This window comes from Aquarana catesbeiana, linkage group LG12 (genome assembly GCF_042186555.1).
Source record: "Aquarana catesbeiana isolate 2022-GZ linkage group LG12, ASM4218655v1, whole genome shotgun sequence".
Classification (NCBI taxonomy): domain Eukaryota; kingdom Metazoa; phylum Chordata; class Amphibia; order Anura; family Ranidae; genus Aquarana; species Aquarana catesbeiana.
Window position 1 is genome coordinate 29687726 of NC_133335.1, and position 6000 is coordinate 29693725.

Sequence of the window (6000 nt, forward strand, 5' to 3'; positions counted from 1 at the left end):
TCGAACCGTATATGGCCGGCATTAGTGTCAACTAAGCCAGAATAGGCGGTCAGTAAAAATAAATAAATAAAAAAATAAAAAAAAAGGTCTGTAAAGAAAGTCTTCTTTGCCCAAATGAAATAAAAAAAAGCTGAATGCTATTAGATTGTAAGCTCTTCTGAGCAGGGTCCTCTTAATCCTCTTGTATTGTCTCCCTTTTATATTGTAAAGTGCTGCGTAAACTGTTGGTGCTATACAAATTCTGTATAGTAATTATTATTATTATTATGTTCTTGTACCATAACAACTTCAGACAGCCCAGTTTATTCAGCATGTCAGTGTGCTGGGGATCTGACAAGTAAACAATGAATATCATTACTGGATTGTTACCAACACAGCAGCAACATTGTATCCATCTATAATCACTACAAACCATCCAACAAACGTTGTATCCACCTACATCTCTAGAAACCATCCAGCAACATTGTATCCATCTATTAAAAGAATGTGTCACCGGCGCAAATAATATATGTGACCATGTCTTTAAATGAAAACGTTAGATCTGCTGCAGTTATGAATCCCCCATCAATAGTGTGGGGGTAAGAAATGTGACAAATGGAAAAGGGTAACTGCGCTGATCTCAAAAATATGAAATATATTTTTATCACAAAACACGTGACCAAATTGTATCCGTGATACAGCAAAAAAATTGTTAAATAATACATTAAAAAAAAAACTAATTTTACTTAATCCAAAATAGTGATGACTAAAAGAAAAATCACGTGTTCAAATAGATAAACATTCCCAATAATCCTCTGCACAAGTTGATCATCCGAATCCCACGTGCACAAATTCACATTCGTGGTTGGGAAAACTTTTCACCAATTCGCGAGACACCACCACCACCTTCTAAAATGGACACTCACCAGAAACATGTAAAAAAAAAAAACGCGCCTTTGGTTTATGCTGGGTTAACCACTCCGCTCTTATAGGTTTATCTGAAGATTCCCCAAATTGGTTGCCAACGGTTACTCCTTACATCTCCACATTAATCTCGATATCTCATGGAAAGCAGACAACCATCATTGCGCAACATGTTTAAAATATATTTAGGACAACAAAATAGGTATAAAAAAAGTACACTCATAAAATAAAGTGCCTGTAGACCGGCACTGAGTCTTTCCAGCAGTTTTGGGGCTAGCTAGCTGGCTTCTGGGTAAACGCCAACGTCACTTCCTGCCCGCACCAGATCGAAGCTTAGACCGCATGCCGATCCCGGAACATGGAAACAGCGCTAGCTAGCCCCAAAACAAACTGCTGGAAAGACTCAGTGTCGGTCTAAAGGCACTTTATTTTATGAGTGTACATTTTTTTTTATATTATTATTGTATTCATCTACAATCATTACAAATCATCCAGCAACATTGTATTCATCTACAGCAGGGGTCTCAAACTGCTGGCCCTCCAGCTGTTGTAAAACTACAAGTCCCATGAGGCATTGCAAGGCTGACAGTTACAAGCATGACTCCCACAGGCAGAGGCATGATGGGACTTGTAGTTTTGCAAGAGCTGGAGGGCCGCCAGTTTGAGACCCCTGATCTACATCATTACAAATCATCCAGCAATATTGTATCTACATCACTACAAAGTAAGGTTGCACCGATACTAGTATCGGTGCTGATACCGAGTATTTTCACACATATCGATATTCGTGCAAATGCACCGATCCCTGAAACTGATACTTTCAGGCTCGGTTCTTTGAGCGGTCAGTGGGTCTCCCCTGTTGACAGCTGAAGTGTTAAAGAAGTCCAAATTGGAGCGGTCAAAAAAAAAAAAAAAAAAAAAAGCCAGCAATGTTTATCAACAACATTGCTCAGCCACACTAAAATAAAAAGAAACATTGTCTTTTTGTATCTTTCTGTTTCTTCATCTGCAAATCAAAAGGGATGAACAAATGTTCCTGTTTAACCCCTTATTAACCCTTACTTTACTCTAATCAGCCTTAATTAACTCCTTATTCTCCTCCATTTAAAGTGGGGTTCCACCCACTTTTACAACTCTTCACCATCCCTCACTAAACTGTGCACTGTAAACGAATTGGATATATATTTTTTTTTTTTCTCAGCACTTACTGTATATCTGCTGTATTCATTTTTCACTTCCTCCTCCCTGGCCGCGGCCCATCGCATCATTTCCTGTTTGCAATGCCTTCTGGGAAGGGGCGGCAACTGCCTCTGACACTGCTGTTGCTATGGAAACTTGACCTGAAAGCTATTACACTGCTTGTGCTGCACTGAGCGTGTGCGAGATCTGCAAGGATGAGATCCAGGAAGAAATACAGTCTGGCTTCAGATGCCCACACTTAAGATGGCCGCGGCCTGCTGTAAGTTTATAAAATAACAAACTACTGCTATAAACTAACAAAAGAGACCATAGTTTACAGACTAACTTTACTAGAATACATTAAGCTTGTGTATTATAGGGGTATTTTTATTTAAAAAGTATAATTTCGGCCGGAACGCCACTTTAATTATTTGCCTGCTATTTTTTTTTTGTTCATGTCATACAAATGATAAACAATTAAAACTTTTTTTTTTGTTTGCTTTGTTAGTAAATATTTTTACACATTTCACATTGAAAAAGCTCACATTTAAAAAAAAAAAAAATCTATTTATTTCATTTGTAAATAACTTTGCAATGCTTTGTACCATTGCTGACAGCTGAAGTAAAAACAAAGCAGTTGCGGTAGGTATCGGTAATTGGTATCGGCGAGTACTAAAAAAAGAAAAAGTATTGGTACTTGTAAAAAAAAAAAAAAATAATGTTATTGGTGCATCCCTACTACAAAACATCCAGCAACATTGTATTCACATCATTACAAGCCATCCAATCACAGTGATGGGTCCATAATAATTCTGAGCCCTCTATAGGTTTTCAGACTCTTCTCTATGAAGACATAACAAATGCTGGCCTGGTAGAAAAGACTAACCATGATAGAAAACCATTCCCATCAGTTATTAGATCTGACCGAACGCTTAAACAGATTGATTTAAACTTTAAAATAGCAAAACCAGAGGAAAAGTTCACTTCTACGGACCAATCACATTTCATATTCTCTGGGAGAAAGAAAAAAAAAAAAAAACAAAGAATCTAACTGGTTGCTATGGGCAACACCACCACCTGTGTTCCTGGTTTCTTACCCCGGATGACAGGAGCATCTCTGCAGTGCATGCTGGGGCTTGTAGTCCCAGCCCAGATACCCAGGAGCCCATGGCGTTCATGGAGGTGCAGAGCATGTTGGGACTTCTATCACAGGCTGTAATGTAGGTGCAGCACATGCTGGGTCATGTAGTTCCAGCCCAGCTACTCAGGACTCCGGGCTGTAACAGACATGCAAAGCATGATGGGACTTGTAGTTCTATGACAGGCTGCAATGATTCTGCAGAGCCTGCTGGCACTTGGAGGTCTATCACAGGCTATAAGGAAGCTGCACGGCATGCTGGGACTGGTAGTTCCAGCCAAGCCACTCAGGACTCCAGGCTGCAATAGAAATACAAAGCATGCTGGAACTTGTAGTTCTAGCCCAGCCATCCAGGAACCTAGGCTACAATGGAAGCGCAGAGCATTCATGCTGGGACCTGTAGTTCTAGCACAGGCTGCAATAGAGGAGCAAAGCATGCTGGGACTTCTAGTCCTATCACAGGCTGCAATGATCCTGCAGAGCATACTGGGGCTTTTAGTTCTATCACAGGCTGCAATGAAAGTGCACAGCATGCTGACACTTGTAGTTCTATTACAGGCTGCAAGAGAGGAGCAAGGCATGCTGGGACCTGTAGTTCTATCACAGGTTGCAATGGAGGTGTAGGGCATGCTGGGACCTGTAGTTCTATCACAGGCTGTAATGGAGGTGTAGGGCATGCTGGGACCTGTAGTTCTATCACAGGCTGTAATGGAGGTGTAGGGCATGCTGGGACTTCTAGTTCTATCACAGGCTGCAATGGAGGTGCACAACATGCTGGGACCTGTAGTTCTATCACAGGCTGCACTGTATGTACAGCACATTCTGGGACCTGTAGTCCCCCCGGTGTAAACACACGCAGGAGGTCTCCCTGTGCCATTGGCAGCACACAGGTGTGTATGTCCCCGTCACAGATGACACGACCCACCCTCCAGCCCAGTGTCCGGGCCCCCGCCACCCCGAGGGGCCCTCAGGCCTGCACTGTTTACCTGCTTCGCTTGTCAGGCACTCTGCTTCACCACTGACACCCAGGCGGAAGTGAGCGCCAGGCCCAGTCACTCCCGTCTCAGCCAATCGCCGCCCGGTTACTTCAGACTGGCGGGCCGCTCGTCCAATGGCGACGCGCGGTGGGCGGGCGCTAGCAGTAGCCTCGATGTTGGGCTTGGAAGCGTGTGAGGTGATGTGAAGGCGGGCTGTGTGTGATCCCGGAGTTCTACACTCCACACACAGGACACACCTCACCCGCCCGGGACAGGGCACACCTCACCCCTCTGTACAGGCTGACACCGCTCGGGGAACCGTACAGAGGACCCAACACACAGGCTGCATTACACCTCAACACATGTAGTCCAATACCACAGTCATGTCTTATTAGTGGAGAGCTCTGTGTCTATACAGACCGGTCACTGCTGCTCTCCCACCTTGTGCAGGGCGACCGGTCTTGTCTCCGCCCCCTCCTTTAGTTTTCTATCGGCAGCCTGCAGTGGGCGGAGCTTGCTCTGCTCAGGCAGTATCCTGTAACAGTGTACATTTGCTGTCCCCAGAGGCGTTGCTAGGGGGTGTCTATTGAGGCTATAGCCTCGAATCTGGGGCCCATAGCCCCGAGTCTCTAGGGCAGGGGTCGGAACCTGGCCCACCACCCGGCCCGCGGACATTAGCACAGGGCTGAATGGGGGCGGGAACCGCAGGAGTTAACTTTTTTCATTAAACAGCAGGTGATTGGTTGCAATCCTAGCAACCAATTACCAGCCTGTTAATGTGAAAAGTTAACTTAAGTATTTCCTGTCCTCCATCCAGGTCTATATATACATACATATATATATATATATATATATATATATATATATATATATACACACACACACACACACACACACGTATATTCTCTACATGTGTATGCCCACCCAAGCGTATGACTTTCTTTACTTCGCTGCTATCAGCTCTAGCCCCAGATCTTTTGTAGACCTAGCAACGCCCCTGGCTGTCCCCTCAAAATAACTCAACACACAGCCATTAATGTCTAAACATTTTGTTTTGGCAACAAAAGTGAGTACACCCCTAAGTGAAAATGTCCAAATTGGGCCCAAAGTGTGAACATTTTGTGTGGCCACCATTATTTTCCAGCACTGCCTTAACCCTCTTGGGTATGGAGTTCACCAGAGCTTCATAGGTTGTCACTGGAGTCCTCTTCCACTCCTCCATGATGACATCACAGGGCTGGTGGATATTAGAGACCTTGCGTTCCTCCACCTACCATTTGAGGATGCTCCACAGATTCTCCATAGGGTTTAGGTCTGGAGACATGCTTGGCCAGTCCATCACCTTTACCCTCAGCTTCTTTAGCAAGGCAGTGGTCAACTTAGAGGTGTGTTTGGGGTCCTTATCATGTTGGAATACTGCCCTGTGGCCCAGTCTCCAAAGGGAGGGGATCATGCTCTGCTTCAGTATGTCACAGTACATGTTGGCATTCATGGTTCCCTCAATGAACTGTAGCTCCCCAGTGCCGGCAGCACTCATGCAGCCCCAGACCATGACACTCCCACCACCATGCCTGACTGTAGGCAAGACACACTTGTCTTTGTACTCCTCACCTGGTTGCCGCCACACACGCTTGACACCATCTGAACCAAATAAGTTTATTTTGTTCTCATCAGACCACAGGACATGGTTCCAGTAATCCATGTCCTTAGTCTGCTTGTCTTCAGCAAACTGTTTGCGGTCTTTCTTGTGCATCATCTTTAGAAGAGGCTTCCTTCTGGCACAAGAGCCATGTAGACCAATTT

At 44.5% G+C, this 6000-nt stretch overlaps 1 protein-coding gene across 1 annotated transcript in view; it reads right to left on the bottom strand.

Moving 5' to 3' along the window:
• OSBPL2 (oxysterol binding protein like 2) overlaps positions 1-4351 on the bottom strand; it is a 196433-nt gene extending 192082 nt beyond the window's left edge. Inside the window, exon 1 of the mRNA XM_073607517.1 lies at positions 4207-4351. The gene's annotated coding sequence lies outside the window, so the exon portion shown is untranslated. The remainder of the gene's footprint in view (positions 1-4206) is intronic.
• Positions 4352-6000: the final 1649 nt, after the last annotated feature.